The sequence below is a fragment of the Balaenoptera physalus genome (genome assembly GCF_965194825.1).
Source record: "Balaenoptera physalus genome assembly, chromosome: 14".
NCBI classification, from domain to species: Eukaryota; Metazoa; Chordata; class Mammalia; order Artiodactyla; family Balaenopteridae; genus Balaenoptera; species Balaenoptera physalus.
In genome coordinates, this window is record NC_138893.1 from 59,059,139 (window position 1) to 59,077,724 (window position 18,586).

An 18,586-nucleotide genomic window follows, 5' to 3' on the forward strand; every position below is an offset into this window, starting at 1 on the left:
CTGAAGGCGTTAGTGCACCACAGCTAGCCAAGAGGGAGTCCGGGAAAAAGTCTGCAGCTGCCGAAGAGGCAAGAGACTTTTTCTTCCCCCTTTGTTTCCTGGTGCGCGAGGAGAGGGGATTCAGAGCGCTGCCTAAACGAACTTCAGAGACGGGCGCGAGCCGCAGCTACCAGCGCGGATCCCACAGCAACAGGGGCGCAGAGGGAAAAACGGAGAGATTCCCGCACAGAGGCTCGGCGCCGAGCAGCACTCTCCAGCCCGAGAGGCTTGTCTGCTCCCCCGCCGGGGCGGGCGGGGCTGGGAGCTGAGGCTCGGCTTCGGTCGGATCGCAGGGAGAGGACTGAGGCTGGCAGCGTGAACACAGCCTGAAGGGATTAGCGCACAACAGCGGGCTGGGAGGGAGACCGGGAAAAAGTCTGCAGCTGCCGAAGAGGCAAGAGACTTTTTCTTGCCTCTTTGTTTCGCGGCGCGCAAGGAGAGGGGATTCAGAGCGCCGCCTAAACGAACTCCAGAGAAGGGCGCGAGCCGCGGCGATCACCGCAGACCCCACAGCAACAGGGGCACAGAGGAAAAAAACGGAGAGACTCCCGCACAGAGGCTCGGCGCGGAGCAGCACTCACCAGCCCGAGAGGCTTGTCTGCTCCCCCGCCGGGGCGGGCGGGGCTGGGAGCTGAGGCTCGGGTTTCGGTTTCGGTTGGATCGCAGGGAGAGGACTGGGGCTGGCGGCGTGAACACAGCCTGAAGGGGTTAGCGCACCACAGCTGGCTGGTAGGGAGTCCGGGAAAAAGTCTGCAGCTGCCGAAGAGGCAAGAGACTTTTTCTTGCCTCTTTGTTTCGCGGCGCGCAAGGAGAGGGGATTCAGAGTGCCGCCTAAACGAACTCCAGAGAAAGGCGTGAGCCGCGGCGATCAGCACGGACCCCAGAGACGGGCGTGAGACGCTGGGGCTGCTGCTGCCGCCTCCAAAAAGCCTGTGTGTGAGCACAAGTCACTCTCCACATCGCCCCTCCCGGGAGCCTGTGCAGCCCGCCACTGCCAGGGTCCCGTGATCCGGGGACAAGTTCCCCGGGAGAACGCACTGCCCGCCTCAGGCTGCTGCAACGTCACGCCGGCCTCGGCCGCCGCAGGCTCACCCCGCCTCCTCTGTACACCTCCCTCCCCGCGGCCTGAGTGAGCCAGAGCCCCCGAAGCAGCTGCTCCTTTAACCCCGTCCTGTCTGTGCGGGGAATAGACGCCCTCAGGCGACCTACACGCAGAGGCGGGTCCAAATCCAAAGCTGAACCCCAGGAACTGTGCGAACAGGGAAGATAAGGGGAAATCTCTCCCAGCAACCTTAGAAGCAGCGGATTAAAACTCCACAAACAACTTGATGGGCCTGCAGCTGGTGAATACCTGAATAGACAACGAATCATCCCAAATTCAGGAGGTGGACTTTGGGAGCAGGATATATTAATTTTTCCCCTTTTCCTTTATTTGTGAGTGTATATGTATATGCTTCTGGGTGCGATTTTGTCTGTATAGCTTTGCTTTACAATAGCTTTATTTTACTTCACTATATTATAGCCTCTTTCTTTCTTTCTGTCTTTCTTTCTATTTTTTCTCCCTTTTACTCTGAGCCGTGTGGACGAAAGGCTCTTGGTGCTCCAGCCAGGCATCAGGGCCGTGCCTCTGAGGTGGGAGAGCCAACTTCAGGACACTGGTCCACAAGAGACCTCCCAGCTTCACGTAATACCAAACGGCAAAAATCTCTCAGAGATCTCTATCTCAACATCAAGACCCAGCTTCACTCAACGACCAACAAGCTACAGTGCTGGACACCATATGCCAAACAACTAGCAAGACAGGAACACAGCCCCATCCATTAGCAGAGAGGCTGCCTAAAATCATAATAAGGCCACAGACACCCCAAAATACACCACCAGACGTGGACGTGCCCACCAGAAAGACAAAAGCCAACCTCATCCACCAGAGCTCAGGCACTAGTTCCCTCCACCAGGAAGCCTACACAACCCACTGAACCAACCTTAGCCACTGGGGACAGATACCAAAAACAACAGGAACTACGAACCTGCAGCCTGTGAAAAGGAGACCCCAAACACAGTAAGATAAGCAAAATGAGACGACAGAAAAACACACAGCAGATGAAGGAGCAGGGTCAAAACACACCAGACCTAACAAATGAAGAGGAAATAGGTAGTCTACCTGAAAAAGAATTCAGAATAATGATAGTAAGGATGATCCAAAATCTTGGAAACAGAATAGACAAAATGCAAGAAACATTTAACAAGGACGTAGAAGAACTAAAGAGGAACCAAGCAATGATGAAAACCACAATAAATGAAATTAAAAATACTCTAGATGGGATCAATAGCAGAATAACTGAGGCAGAAGAAAGGATAAGTGACCTGGAAGATAAAATGGTGGAAATAACTACTGCAGAGCAGGATAAAGAAAAAAGAATGAAAAGAACTGAGGACAGTCTCAGAGACCTCTGGGACAACATTAAACGTGCCAACATTCGAATTATAGGGGTCCCAGAAGAAGAAGAGAAAAAGAAAGGGACTGAGAAGATATTTGAAGAGATTATAGTTGAAAACTTCCCTAATATGGGAAAGGAAATAGTTAATCAAGTCCTGGAAGCACAGAGAGTCCCATACAGGATAAACCCAAGGAGAAACACACCAAGACACATATTAATCAAACTGTCAAAAATTAAATATAAGGAAAACATATTAAAGGCAGCAAGGGAAAAAAAACAAATAACACACAAGGGAATCCCCATAAGGTTAACATCTGATCTTTCAGCAGAAACTCTGCAAGCCAGAAGGGAGTGGCAGGATATACTTAAAGTGATGAAGGAGAAAAACCTGCAACCAAGATTACACTACCCAGCAAGGATCTCATTCAGATTCGATGGAGAAATTAAAACCTTTACAGACAAGCAAAAGCTGAGAGAGTTCAGCACCACCAAACCAGCTTTACAACAAATGCTAAAGGAACTTCTCTAGGCAAGAAACACAAGAGAAGGAAAACACCTACAATAACAAACCCAAAACATTTAAGAAAATGGGAATAGGAACATACATATCGATAATTACCTTGAATGTAAATGGATTAAATGCTCCCACCAAAAGACACAGGCTGGCTGAATGGATACAAAAACAAGACCCATATATATGCTGTCTACAAGAGACCCACTTCAGACCTAGAGACACATATAGACTGAAAGTGAGGGGATGGAAAAAGATATTCCATGCAAATGGAAATCAAAAGAAAGCTGGAGTAGCAATTCTCATATCAGACAAAATAGACTTTAAAATAAAGACTATTACAAGAGACAAAGAAGGACACTATATAATGATCAAGGGATCGATCCAAGAGGAAGGTATAACAATTGTAAATATTTATGCACCCAACATAGGAGCACCTCAATACATAAGGCAAATACTAACAGCCATAAAAGGGGAAATCGACAGCAACACAATCATAGTAGGGGACTTTAACACCCCACTCTCACCAATGGACAGATCATCCAAAATGAAAATAAATAAGGAAACACAAGCTTTAAATGATACATTAAACAAGATTGACTTAATTGATATTTATAGGACATTCCATCCAAAAACAACAGAATACACATTTTTCTCAAGTGCTCATGGAACATTCTCCAGGATAGATCATATCTTGGGTCACAAATCAAGCCTTGGTAAATTTAAGAAAATTGAAATCGTATCAAGTATCTTTTCCGACCACAACGCTATGAGACTAGATATCAATTACAGGAAAAGACCTGTAAAAAATACAAACACATGGAGGCTACACAATACATTACTTAATAACGAAGTGATCACTGAAGAAATCAAAGGGGAAATCAAAAAATACCTAGAAACAAATGACAATGGAGATACGACGACCCAAAACCTATGGGACGCAGCAAAAGCAGTGCTAAGAGGGAAGTTTATAGCAATACAAGCCTACCTCAAGAAACAGGAAACATCTCGAATAAACAACCTAACCTTGCACCTAAAGCAATTAGAGAAAGAAGAACAAAAAAACCCCAAAGCCAGCAGAAGGAAAGAAATTATAAAGATCAGGTCAGAAATAAATGAAAAAGAAATGAAGGAAACAATAGCAAAAATCAATGAAACTAAAAGCTGGTTCTTTGAGAAGATAAACAAAATTGATAAACCATTAGCCAGACTCATCAAGAGAAAAAGGGAGAAGACTCAGATCAATAGAATTAGAAATGAAAAAGGAGAAGTAACCACTGACACTGCAGAAATACAAAAGATCATGAGAGATTACTACAAGCAACTCTATGCCAATAAAATGGACAACCTGGAAGAAACGGACAGATTCTTAGAAAGGCACAAACTGCCGAGACTGAACCAGGAAGAAATAGAAAATATGAACAGACCAATCACAAGCACTGAAATTGAAACTGTGATTAAAAACCTTCCAACAAACAAAAGCCCAGGACCAGATGGCTTCACAGGTGAATTCTATCAAACATTTAGAGAAGAGCTAACACCTATCCTTCTCAAACTCTTCCAAAATATTGCAGAGGGAGGAACACTCCCAAACTCATTCTACGAGGCCACCATCACCCTGATACCAAAACCAGACAAAGATGTCACAAAGAAAGAAAACTACAGGCCAATATCACTGATGAATATAGATGCAAAAATCCTCAACAAAATACTAGCAAACAGAATCCAACAGCACATTAAAAGGATCATACACCATGATCAAGTGGGGTTTATCCCAGGAATGCAAGGATTCTTCAATATACGCAAATCAATCAATGTGATACATCATATTAACAAACTGAAGGAGAAAAACCATATGATCATCTCAATAGATGCAGAGAAAGCTTTCGACAAAATTCAACACCCATTTATGATAAAAGCCCTGCAGAAAGTAGGCATAGAGGGAACTTTCCTCAACATAATAAAGGCCATATATGACAAACCCACAGCCAACATTGTCCTCAATGGTGAAAAACTGAAACCATTTCCACTAAGATCAGGAACAAGACAAGGTTGCCCACTCTCACCACTATTATTCAACATAGTTTTGGAAGTGTTAGCCACAGCAATCAGAGAAGACAAAGAAATAAAAGGAATCCAAATCGGAAAAGAAGAAGTAAAGCTGTCACTATTTGCAGATGACATGATACTATACATAGAGAATCCTAAAGATGCTACCAGAAAACTCCTAGAGCTAATCAATGAATTTGGTAAAGTAGCAGGATACAAAATTAATGCACAGAAATCTCTTGCATTTCTATACACTAATGACGAAAAATCTGAAAGTGAAATTAAGAAAACACTCCCATTTACCATTGCAACAAAAAGAATAAAATATCTAGGAATAAACCTACCTAAGGAGACAAAAGACCTGTATGCAGAAAATTATAAGACACTGATGAAAGAAATTAAAGATGATACAAATAGATGGAGAGATATACCATGTTCCTGGATTGGAAGAATCAACATTGTGAAAATGACTCTACTACCCAAAGCAATCTACAGATTCAATGCAATCCCTATCAAACTACCACTGGCATTTTTCACAGAACTAGAACAAAAAATTTCACAATTTGTATGGAAACACAAAAGACCCCGAATAGCCAAAGCAATCTTGAGAACGAAAAATGGAGCTGGGGGAATCAGGCTCCCTGACTTCAGACTATATTACAAAGCTTCAGTAATCAAGACAGTTTGGTACTGGCACAAAAACAGAAATATAGATCAATGGAACAGGATAGAAAGCCCAGAGATAAACCCACACACATATGGGCACCTTATTTTTGATAAAGGAGGCAAGCATATACAGTGGAGAAAAGACAGCCTCTTCAATAAGTGGTGCTGGGAAAATTGGACAGGTACATGTAAAAGTATGAAAATAGAACACTCCCTGACACCATGCACAAAAATAAACTCAAAATGGATTAAAGACCTAAGTGTAAGGGCAGACACTATCAAACTCTTAGAGGAAAACATAGGCAGAACACTCTATGACATACATCACAGCAAGATTCTTTTTGACCCAGCTCCCAGAGAAATGGAAATAAGAACACAAATAAACAAATGGGACCTAATGAAACTTAAAAGCTTTTGCACAGCAAAGGAAACCATAAACAAGACCAAAAGACAACCATCAGAATGGGAGAAAATATTTGCAAATGAAGCAACTGACAAAGGATTAATCTCCAAGATTTACAAGCAGCTCATGCAGCTCAATAACAAAAAAACGAACAACCCAATCCAAAAATGGGCCGAAGACCTAAATAGACATTTCTCCAAAGAAGATATACAGATGGCCTACAGACACATGAAAGAATGCTCAACATCATTAATCATTAGAGAAATGCAAATCAAAACTACAATGAGATATCATCTCACTCCGGTCAGAATGGCCATCATCAAAAAATCTAGAAACAATAAATGCTGGAGAGGGTGTGGAGGAAAGGGAACACTCTTGCACTGTTGGTGGGAATGTAAATTGATACAGCCACTATGGAGAACAGTATGGAGGTTCCTTAAAAAACTACAAATAGAACTACCATACGACCCAGCAATCCCACTACTGGGCATATACCCTGAGAAAACCATAGGTCAAAAAGAGTCATGTACCAAAATGTTCATTGCAGCTCTATTTACAATAGCCAGGACATGGAAGCAATCTAAATGTCCATCGACAGATGAATGGATAAAGAAGATGTGGCACATATATACAATGGAATATTACTCAGCCATAAAAAGAAATGAAATGGAGGTATTTGTAATGAGGTGGATGGAGTTAGAGTCTGTCATACAGAGTGAAGTAAGCCAGAAAGAGAAAAACAAATACAGTATGCTAACACATATATACGGAATCTAAGGGGAAAAAAAAAAAAAAAAAAAAAAAAGGCCATGAAGAACCTAGTGGCATGACGGGAATAAAGACACAGACCTACTAGAGAATGGACTTGAGGATATGGGGAGGGGGTGGGGTGAGATGTGACAGGGTAAGAGAGTGTCATGGACATATATACACTACCAAATGTAAAATAGATAACTAGTGGGAAGCAGCCGCATAGCACAGGGAGATCAGCTCGGTGCTTTGTGACCATCTAGAGGGATGGGATGGGGAGGGTGGGAGGGAGGGAGATGCAAGAGGGAAGAGAAATGGGAACATATTGTATATGTATAACTGATTCACTTTGTTATAAAGCAGAAGCTAACACACCATTGTAAGGCAATTATACTTCAATAAAGATGTTAAAAAAAAAAAAAAAAAAAAAAACAAAACAAAAAAAAAAAAAAAAAAAAAAAAAAAAAAAAAAAAAAAAATAAAATATAGGATTATATCTTTGACCTAAGTTCAGGAAAGTATTTCTTAAACGACAAAAGAGTAAACAAAGGAAAATGAAATCTGTACGTCTGATTACATAAAATTAAAAGCTTATATGTGTCATGACATGCAAACTATCAGAGCAAAAAGGAAGTACCAACTGGGAAAAATCATTGGAGCCTATTTATCAAAGGATTAGATATTATCTAGAATATTTGGATAAATAACATCTGAAGAGAAATTGGTGAAGATTATGAACTGGAAGTTCACAGAAGAAAACTACATAGCTTACACACTCAACTTCTCTAATAATTAGGAACACAGCAGCTATCACTTCATAGCTTATGGACTGGCCAATAATAAGGGTGGGCAAAACACAAAGAAATGGGAATTCATTTAGTATGGATAGAAATGAAAAATGAAATGAAAAAATCACTCTGGATAGCAATTTAACAAAAACTAGTAAAGATGAATTTGCATGTTCCCTCCCAGGCAGCAGTTCTGATTCTAGGCATTTACCTGAATGTAACTCTGGAACATAAGCCCAGGACACATGGGTTATAATGTTCATGGTAGTATTTTTTGAAATATCAATGACTTGGAATCAACTTAAATGTCATCAAGGATAGAATAGATACATTTATTGTGCTTAATAATTAAACACAATGTAACATTAATTAATTAATGTACATTAATACAATGTAACATTGTATTAATACAATGTAACACTATTCACCAGTGAAAATGAATTAGAGCTGTTAATATGGATATGGCTCACAAATATACAGTGAAGGAAGCAAGTTGCAGAAGGCTCTACCCATTATGACATCATACGTATAAAATCTAAAGGTATGCCAAAGAGTATATATTGTTTAGGAATACAAACTCACCTAACACAGTAGAAAGACATTCACATAAAAGATAAATACCCAGTTCAAAATAATAGTTACCTGTAGTGAGGGAGAGAAATTTGAATAAAATTGTGGGAGTGTGCACATGGGCTTCAAGAGTATTGGTCACATTTTATTTCTTAAGTAGGTGGTAAATAACAGGAGCTTTATTTTAAAATAAATTTGTATGATAAAAATTTCATAATCAAAACCCTGATAAAAGTTGTTTGTAGTTAGACTCATAAAGTTATCCTGCAGAGTCTTCCTTGAGGGGAAATTTTGGGGTGCTTTCTTTTCCATATAAGTGAGTGGGTGCTTGGGAATTAATTTTTATATTTTTCCACTAGACTGCATTCCTCCAATGCAAGAATTATGCCTGATTCATCTTTGTACTCTTGTAATCCCCACTAATCTGAGAACGCAAAACAAATATTTTATGAAGGAATTAATGAATGACTCAGATGAACATAAAGTTTAGAAACCATGAGTATAAAACCGCAGATTTCCATGTACCAGCTCAAATTGTTTTGGCAACCAGGTAGAGGAACCATTCCAAAGTTTTCTCTCATCTCTCTCTAGAATCGATCTTATTTGCTCCTGAGGGCAAATTTGATCTGTTACTCCTGAATAATTATTACCATGATAAGTTTTTCCTGTGTTCCATGGAACACTATTGTTCAGTGAAACATTAATAAGTGTCCTTCAATTGGGCCTCATGGTCAAATAAATATGGAAAACACGGAATTTAAGAAGTGAGAATAATCTACAAAAAAACCTACAGCTGACATAATACTTGATGGTGAGAAATTGAAAACAAGGAATGATGTCTTTTATCACTCTTATTTCATATCATGTTGCAAATTCTAGCTAGCACAATAAGACAACAGAAGGAAATAAAAGATACACCTGTCAGGAAGGGAGAAATAAAACTCTGATTGCAGATGACATGATTGGCTATGTAAAAACCCCAAAGAATCAACAAAAATCTCTTGGAAATAATAAGTGAGAATTCAAGGTCACAGGTTACAAGGTTAATACGCAGAAGTCATTATCATTATAAATATAATCATATTAATGTAAGATGGTCACTAATAAGGGAAACTGGGTGTGTGATGTATAGGAAATCTCTGCATTATCTTCCTAAATTTTCAGTAAATCTAAAACTGTTCTAAAAATTTAAAGTCTATTACACGTGGGGAAAAGAGTCAAAATAGCTTTGATACTGTAGGACTCCTCAGTGGTGTGTCTGTATTAGGGCATCATTCCACCATTTCCAAGGAAAAACGTTTTAGGAATATGGCTCTGCTTTTTCCTGCTCAGTGTAGGATTCGTCAAAGTTAAGTCTGGAACGTCTGTGTTCCCAAATAGGAATTACCCTGCAGTGATAACTGGAGAATTAAAGGCATTTTGTCTTCTATATTTATGTCAAGAACTCACCTGTAAACCATTTCCCTTGTTCTGGTTCTTCTTCCTTTCCATATAAAAAGTGGGGGAGGAATTAGCTAAAAATAAATAAAACTAGGCTAAAGCAAAAATTTACAGTAAAGTCTTGCAAGTCTGGTTGGCATACCACCCCAAAGGATGTGCTTTGTGTGAATTAAAAATAGTTAAGGACAGTACAAAGCTCTGCAAAAGCAGGCCTGAGGATCTCTGCAGGGAAGAATTCCCAAAGGAAGGTTTGCTTGCAAAGTGGTCAGAGGGTGAGGCCACTGGCCCCCCTTAGGAAAGTTATCTGAGTCTTTTAGCTCTCACCCTTCACCCTGCCCTTCACTTTGTCTCACTGCTGATGTGTTCACAACGTCTCCTATGCCCAGGAGGTACACTGTAATCAGCGGTGACAGGCTCAGCCCCTTCCTTCCCAGCAGCTGTGCTCCTTGTCAGAGACACCCAACTCATTGGGACATCTGCCTTGCGGAGGTCCGACCAGGGCTGCTGGAGGAGCGAATGACCTGGGGTGAAAGGAGCGTTCCTCTGGTTGAAATGAAATCATCGTAGGCTCGAGCACAAACTGCCCCACATTCTCATTTCCGTTTTCACCCTCTGACATGATACGGCTGGTATGGCACAAATTCTGTCACAGTGTCAAGTTTAAAAGATATCCTGGCCCAGAAGAAGGAGCAGCAATGGAAAAGTTTGGTGAACAGATTGTGCTCTTAGGTAGGCTACTTAAGGATAGATGACATTTATTGAGTACTTACTATGTTTTAATCCCCAAATGAGGATCTTTGCATTTGGTAGTTCATTTATTTTCACAACAACTATGTGAGCTAAGTTCTGTGTACCCATTTAATGGATGAGAAGTAAATTAATCCAAGTCACACAGTTAGAAATTGTGGAGGCAGAGTTCTAACTTAGACAGTTTGCCTCCAGAACTACATTCTTACCTATCATTGTCAACTCTCTCTACACAATTTGAGCCTCAGTTTTCTCTTTTACAAAACAAAGTCAGTGCTTAATAATTGAGATGTAGTCTTAATTATTAATTCTCTGCTATTCCCGACAGGCATGAAATTTTGAGGGATAAAAGATAAAACTATTTTAAAAAAGAATCAGTGTATTCCACTTGACTTTATGGAAGGATTTCACTGCTAGTAAAAGAATTAACTCTCAGACCAAAATGCTATTAGGCATCCAGTTAGGCTTTTGGATTTTGCCTTGCCAGAAATACGTTCATCAAGAATTGTAACTTGCCATGAAAATCTGGAAAGAAATATGCCCTCATTTTCAACAAATGAATGTGATTTGGTTGATATAACTGTGTCTAACCAGACAAGACTGAGCGGTTCAGTGGGTAACATTGTAATCTAGACCATCTCAGAATGAAGCAGTTTCCTACTGTTAGACATAAAATTAATTGGCATACACAAAAGGGCCAACTCTCGTAAGACAAATGACTTAGAGGGATTTGATTACTGCTAGGGAGTAATTGGGTGCAAGTAATTAATGGCCAAAGAATAGGAGGAAAGCAGGACATTATTTAAAGTTGAAGCTTGTGCTCTAGGTGGAGGGGGTGCAGATAAGTCAGAATTCAGGGACGTGTAGACATTTTTCAGTGGAACCATAACCAGGGATGGGTTCAAGTGAGGGTTTCTTCTTTGCCATGAGTGGTAAGACGTCATTTAAGACTGCTAGTGGAAGTATAATTTGGTGACTCTTTTGTTCTTCTCATTCTCTCTGGACACATCCCAATCAGATTTTCTTAATCCTCTTTCTTAGTGTATCAGCAGCATCTGATACAGTGGTTCATTTCCTCTTTTTAAAATAACTTTACTCTTGGCTTCTGGCACACACTCTCTTAGTTCTCTGAACTCACGGACTGCTCCTGTTTGGTTTCCACCACTGATTCTTCATCTCCTTGACCTTGCTGAAATATGAACTAAGGGAAATCATGCCAAACATGTCAGTTCTCAGCTGAAAGATATAATGTGTGTGTGCTTTAAGACTATCTCGGCATTTAAAATGTTAGATGTGAGTTCTCACAGGCAAAGTATAGTTGGGAACTATTCTATATAGTTTTTCCAGTGAAGTGGAGGAGTTACAAGTACATTTCGGGGAGTGGGGAGGTATACATCAGAAGAGATGGGCATAGTGATGAACATCTTAATGCAATTTTAGGACTCAGTTCTCAGATTTTTTTTTTTAATTAATTAATTTATTTTATTTTTGGCTGCACTGGGTCTTTGTTGCTGCGCGTGGGCTTTCTCTAGTTGCGGCAAGCGGGGGCTACTCTTCATTGTGGTGCGTGGGCTTCTCATTGCGGTGGCTTCTCTTGTTGCGGAGCATGGGCTCTAGGCATGCAGGCTCAGTAGTTGTGGCTCGTGGGCTCTAGAGCACAGGCTCAGTAGTTGTGACGCACGGGCTTAGCTGCTCCGCGGCATGCGGGATCTTCCCGGACCAGGGATCGAACCCGTGTCGCCTGCATTGGCCACCAAGGAAGCCCATCAGATCTGTTTTCTTAACCTGTACTCACTCTCATATGTGATCTCATCCTGCTACATGACCTTATACATTATCTTTACACAGGTGATCCCAAAATGTATGTATCTCCAATCCATACATTTACCTAAATTCCAAAATCCTATATTCATTTGCCTAATTGAATTTTCTCCACTTAGAGAGGTTCATGTCCAAAATCAAACTTCTATTTCCAATTCTCCCACAAGCTTCCCCATGCCAGGAAATGGAAATTTCGCCTTCCCAGTTGTTCAGTCAAAAATCTCAGGCAGCTTTGCCACCTGTGTCTCATCCCACTTGACAACCATTTAATCTTTTCACCTCTGCCTTCATAATATATCCAGAATGTGACAAACTGGCACCAGTTCTGCTGCAACCACCTTAGTCTGTGCCACCATCATTTCATAGACTACAATTGCCTCCTAACTACTGTGTTTCTTCACTGAAATTTATCCCTAACATAACAACCAAAGCCAGATTATACTATAATATTTCTTTGCTCAGAAACCTCCAACGGCTTCCCTAGTTATTCAGAGTAGAATATAAATTGGTTTTTGTGATTTACAAGGTCCTGCATTATCTGGGCCCTGTTTCAGCTCTAAGCTCCCCTCCCTAGCCTCTTTCTTACTGACTCTGCTCTCGCTGCATTGGCTTCTTTGCTCTATCTCAACACATCAGTCATTTCCCCCACTCAGAGTCTTTGCATTTGTGTTTCCTTTTCCCTACGGTAACATTTCCCTAGATATCTACAAGGCTTGTCCCTTTACTTCCTCATGTTTTAATAGTGACAGGCCTATAAAAACCAGAAATGCCTCTGTCCCCATCCCTCTTTTTAACTCCTTAGCATCTACTGCTATCTCACGTATTTCACATTGACTTGTATAATAGTTGTCTGTCTTCCCCTATTAGAATGTAAGCTCCAGCTTAGCAACTGTGGGATATCACAGGTTCTTGACCTAAGTTTCAGTTTTCTCACCTACAGAGTATAATCAAGACCTCATAAGGGTGTTGGAAGGATCAAATGATATGATGCATGGGAAGTACTTAGCACAGTGCCTGGAATGTTGTATGCACTCAGTGATTAATCATCGTTGCAGGTCACTCACCTGCATAGGCAGCTATGTCCCAATAGCCTGGTGAAATCTACAGAAGGGTCCTAGTGATATAGGTGACTTCCTCTATATAATAATTACAATAAATACAATAATTACAATAAATACAATTCTGTGGGAAAACCGTCTTGAATTCCATGATCTCATGGTGCTGGATCAGTAGCTTTGTCTCCTTAAATGATTTGAGACACTGTATTTGAAGATTCTACTAGGAAATGAATTATAACCTCATCCGTATTAGCCTTTGGGTTAGAACTAAGGTAGCTGTAAAAAGTCATACCTCTAAACCATCTCCAATAGGCAGCGGTCTTGGGAGCTCAATGAGTTTGAAGGAATAAAACATTTCAGTTTGAGATCTGGCCTTGCAGGCCGGAGACTTGTCATAGCCAACTCCTTTGATTGATTGCTAAGGCTTCACGTATCCTGTTTGATTAAATGAGTGCATTCAGGTGCAGTTGGCTAGAGCTTGAGAAGTTTGGATGGAAGTATGCAGATGAAATATCTGTCTTTTTTATTCGTTGTTTCAATGAAGCTCTTTATTCTGCCACTTAGAGTTCTCCCACTTAGAATCATTTTGGCTTATTATTTGCTCATGCTGCATCCCCAGCAGGGTTGTGGCCTTCCTTCTGTGCCTTGATCCCTAAGACACATATAAATAGCATCTGTGGCAACTCAGATCTTAGTATCCTTCTACTTTCCCATGACCTTAAACATTCAGTAAAGACGCAGGTTCCTGCTGAGTCAGCTGACCTAAAGAACTTTCTGGCATCCTCTTTGGAAATAAACGTATTCAAACTCAGTCAATGTTACTGGAATATCCATGTAGGGATATCAGATGATGGGACATGGCAAGGGGATACCAGGAGGCTTCCAGCGGTGCCGAGCAAATGGCTGGTCTACCAGGCATTTCAAGCTCTTGTGCCTTTATGTTTGCAATCTCTTCCACCTCTTTCCACTGTTTCCATCAGATGTAATTCTGCTCATCATTCAAGGCTCAGAATCAGCACTAATTTTTTTGATTTTCCTTAATGAACTCTCATTTCACGTTTCATATACTATGTGTATACCTCTGCTATAATCTTTGTATGAGAGTTCATGTTTTTTCTGCCCTAGAGCCACCTCTCCCCCAACCCATGGGAGAGGTCATGTCTGATTCATCTTTGCAGACAGTTCTGTCTATGGAAATCCTTACTTATTCGTGTATTTACTTCAAGTTACTTGACTTCACTGACCTCAGTTATGGTCTCTAACTCTAGGAGGGTCTTGTTTGTTTGTTTTGTAAAGAAATTATATATATATATATATTTTATTTGTATTATTTTTTTATTTTTGGCTGAGTTGGGTCTTCGTTGCTGTGCGCAGGCTTTCTCTAGTTGTGGCGAGCAGTGCCTATTCTTTGTTGCAGTGTGTGGGCTTCTCATTGTGGTGGCTTCTCTTGTTGCAGAGCATGGGCTCTAGGCACGCAGGCTTCAGTAGTTGTGGCATGCAGGCTCAGTAGTTGTGGCTTGTGGGCTTTAGAGTGCAGGCTCAGTAGTTGTGGCTCACGGGCTTAGTTGCTTCGTGGCATGTGGGAATCTTCCCGGACCAGAGATTGAACCCGTGTCCCCTGCATTGACAGGTGGATTCTTAACCACTGCACCACCAGGGAAGTCCCACTACGAGGGTTTTTTTTTTTTTTTCTTTTTTGTGGGATAACTAGATTCTGACAAAATGAGAGGAAATAGGTACTATTTTCAGCTGACTTTTGGTTGCTGAGAAGGTGTGGGACTTTGTGTCGTTCTCAATTTTCTTTGTCCTACTCATTTCTTTATACGATTTTAAGGATAGATAAAGAATCTTGTCACAGAAGCCCAAAGACCTGTCTTGCTTATCCTTTAGTGTTTAAAGGTTGAGATTCTTTCATTTTAAGGGTCAGGGAAGAGATGCCAACCCCTTAGGTCATGTTGTCCTCACAGATGAAAACACAAAAAGAACCAAATTTAAAGCACATTATTTAAAATATGCTTTAAAATTCCTACCCTAGGGCCTAATTTGAATGAAATTCTACACTTTTTATTTTTCTTGAAAGTTAGTTATTTGATTCTAAATCATTGCTGCCCATCATATGTATAAAAAATAATTTACTCTTGGTGAGTAACTTCTGAATTCATTGTAATTTAAAGTGGCACCAAAAAAAGTGGTGAGGAAGAGCAACGTTTCATTTATTAAGTTTTATAATTCAACCGCTGTTCCACATTTTGGGAGATAAAGATACTGATCAACTGAAATGTTCTGCGTTTCAGAAATCATACTTTCTAACTGCCACAGTTAAGTCTTTGGCAATTTTCATGTACAATCATGCAACGTTTCTGAGACATTGACAAAATAATTCCTGCTTGCTTTCTGCTTCCGAACGCTATTTCAAGTATATTGGTATAAAAAATGTAGGAAAAGTGTCACATTCTCTGTGGAGTTTGTCTGCTATCAGAAAGTATAAAAGATAAGTGACAAAGTAAGTGAATTTTATAAATAATTGTTTTGAGTCCATTTTTAGAAAAATAACCTCCAAAAAGTACAATATACATCTTCCTCTCAATACTTTCCCTTGTTCTTTAGGGTATGTATGCTTTCTTGTTCTCTCTGTGGCCTTTTCACCTGTTCTCCATTTCTTTCTTGATATGCCCCATCAGATACACTCATGGTTAGTGTTCTATCTTTCCTCTTTTAAATCTAAAATTCCTTAATTTCTTCCTCACCCCATGCTAGCCATTTCCATCAGGTATCAGTTTCAATATGCTTTTTTTTTTTTTTTTAATCAAAGAACCTCAGAGATCATTCAATCCAACCATATCTTCTTTGTAAGAATTTTCCAACATCCTTGAGAACCATTCTCCTTTTCAGTCTCCTGTAATTCCAGGTGGTGTTTAATCTATACAGACCTCCATGGAATTATTAATTCCCTTGATCTGAAGTTCCTTAATCTTCCTTTGGCCTAAGATTGCATTGAATTTCCTATCAACTATGTCACTTTTTTAGCTCATGACAAATTTTGTGTTTATGAAGACCACTAGTCTTTTACTCAAGAATTATTTTTAGGTATGACTTTCCTTATATTGTGTTTGGACAACTTAATTTTTGAAAAAGAAATGAGGGTTTTTCCTTTCGTTAAGTTGTATTCATCATTCGAACCAAATGAAGTCATTTGAAATCTTTTGTCATCCAATAGCAATTTTCAGCCTTTAAAAAAAGAAACAAACAACCAGGAAGATGCACTTTTATTTGCTTGCCTATTTCCTAACTTTAATTCAACACCTTAATTTTCAACTCAAAAACTTGTAATGCCAGTGAACGGGAATATTTGTTAACTTAAGTGAGACATAAAATCTCAAACTCTTTATTAAAATGTCTCTACCAAGTTTCTTATTTAATCTTACATCCTTTCAACTGGGGAAAGAAAGATGTGGCCCTAGAATCTTGTTCTCACTCAACATTATGAGTATTAATACATATTTATACTTTCCAGAAAATAAAACATCAATTTAAATATTATCAGGACAAAGCAGTATGTCATTGGATATTATAACAAGGCTGGATATCTCATTTGCCCCCCACCTTCACTTTGCAGTGATTTGTACCCAGGGAGGCTGACCTGTATGAACTGCATCAAGGGCTATTTGTCCTTTGACTTCTGGTTAGGTCAGGGGTTGGAGACTACCAGAAGGAGATTGGTACTGTTTACATAGAGATACCAGCGGGAGATTGGTAATACATAGAGGTAAGAGTGAGGACAGGGTATTAATTCTTCTGACACCTTCTTGGCTAGGTCCCCAAACCCTGGTTATATCCCACTGTTAAAGGTGACAGCTCCTTCCCCAACCCCTCCAGGTTTCTCATTACTTACCCTGAAGCACTACTCCCTCTCTTATGAATTTCCCTTAACCTTGGCCACACCTTTGTAAATAGTCTCTTCATTGAAGTCTCCTCCATTATCCCCTTGATTGGGCCTTCTGTTTCCTGCATGAACACTGAGTGACCTGGCAATCCATCAGAATTCTAGATTTGTAGAGGTTGAAGGTAACTTTCATGAGACTTACCTACTATGCAGCTTCTTCACAAATGGCATATGCCTCTACCAACGTTTGTCTTGAGATGACTCCGCGCATCCAGATTTTCTCTGCAAACGGTTGGAAGCTCTTCATCCACCAGCAAGTTCCAACCTCATTGGACCTTCACTTGGTGTGCACTTAGTTGAAAATACTAAGGCAAATATGGGCCCTGTAATCATCTGTCAGTAGTCAGATGGAAGGTGCTCATCCAGCTAATTCACAGGTTGTGCTTTTCTCAAAATGAGAGAAAAAAAATATGCCTAGACTTGCAGACCCTTGAGAAAAAGACAGTTGACCCCAGAAGAGCATAGATGCTGCTGTAGCCCTTTCAGGCCGCTGTAACAAAATATTGCAGAGTGGGTGGCTTATAAACAATATTAATTTATTTCTCACAGTTCTGGAAGCTGGGAGTCTGATTTCAGGGTGCCAGTATGGTCCAGGTTTCAGGCTTCTCATTGTATCCTTATATGGCTGAAGGGGTAGGAAGCTCTCTGGAGCCTCTTTTGTAAGGCACTAATTCCATTCACGCGGGTTCCACCTTCAAGACTTAAATCATCTTCCCAAGGCAGCACCTACTAATACCATCACCTTTGGGAGTTAGAATGTCAACATATGAATTTTGGAGGGACACAAACATTCAGACCATTGCAGATACCCAGTTTAAGAAACACTGGCACAGTGAATAAGCACATGAGCTTTGAAAGCTTGATAATGGTCAAATCCTAACTTGGTCACTTTTAACAATGTGATATTACATAACTTAATGTTTCCTAATCTCAGTTTTCCTATCTGTGAAAGTGATATAATAACAGTATCCACTTTATTATTTGGTGGATTAAACAAGATTTTGTTTTTAAAAATCTCAATGTAGCCTGGCATTTTGAAAACACTCAACAAATATTTAAGAAAAATATTTTGATGGTGAGATGAGGTCAACTGCCTATTCACACGTTAAAAACAGACACTGGTCTTCAGTTTCCTCATTAATAAAAAGGAAAGAGTTTGAAAAAGGGTGAGAATGGGCTTATGGCCTGGTTACCAAATTTTAAAAAGAAAGGCCCACTTAGAAGGAACACAACACAATATATATATATTGCCCCTTTCAATTGAATTGTTAAAATTTCCCCCCTGAAATAGCTCTTAAAGCTTTATAACAGGTAAAAGATATTTTTGTTTAATGGTATAATCATCATTAAAGGCAAAACAGTG

The 18,586-nt window shown here is 40.1% G+C and overlaps 1 protein-coding gene across 2 annotated transcripts in view; it reads left to right on the forward strand.

Moving 5' to 3' along the window:
- HTR7 (5-hydroxytryptamine receptor 7) overlaps nucleotides 1-18,586 on the forward strand; it is a 680,316-nt gene that overhangs the window by 328,188 nt on the left and 333,542 nt on the right. The gene's annotated exons all lie outside the window — the stretch shown is intronic.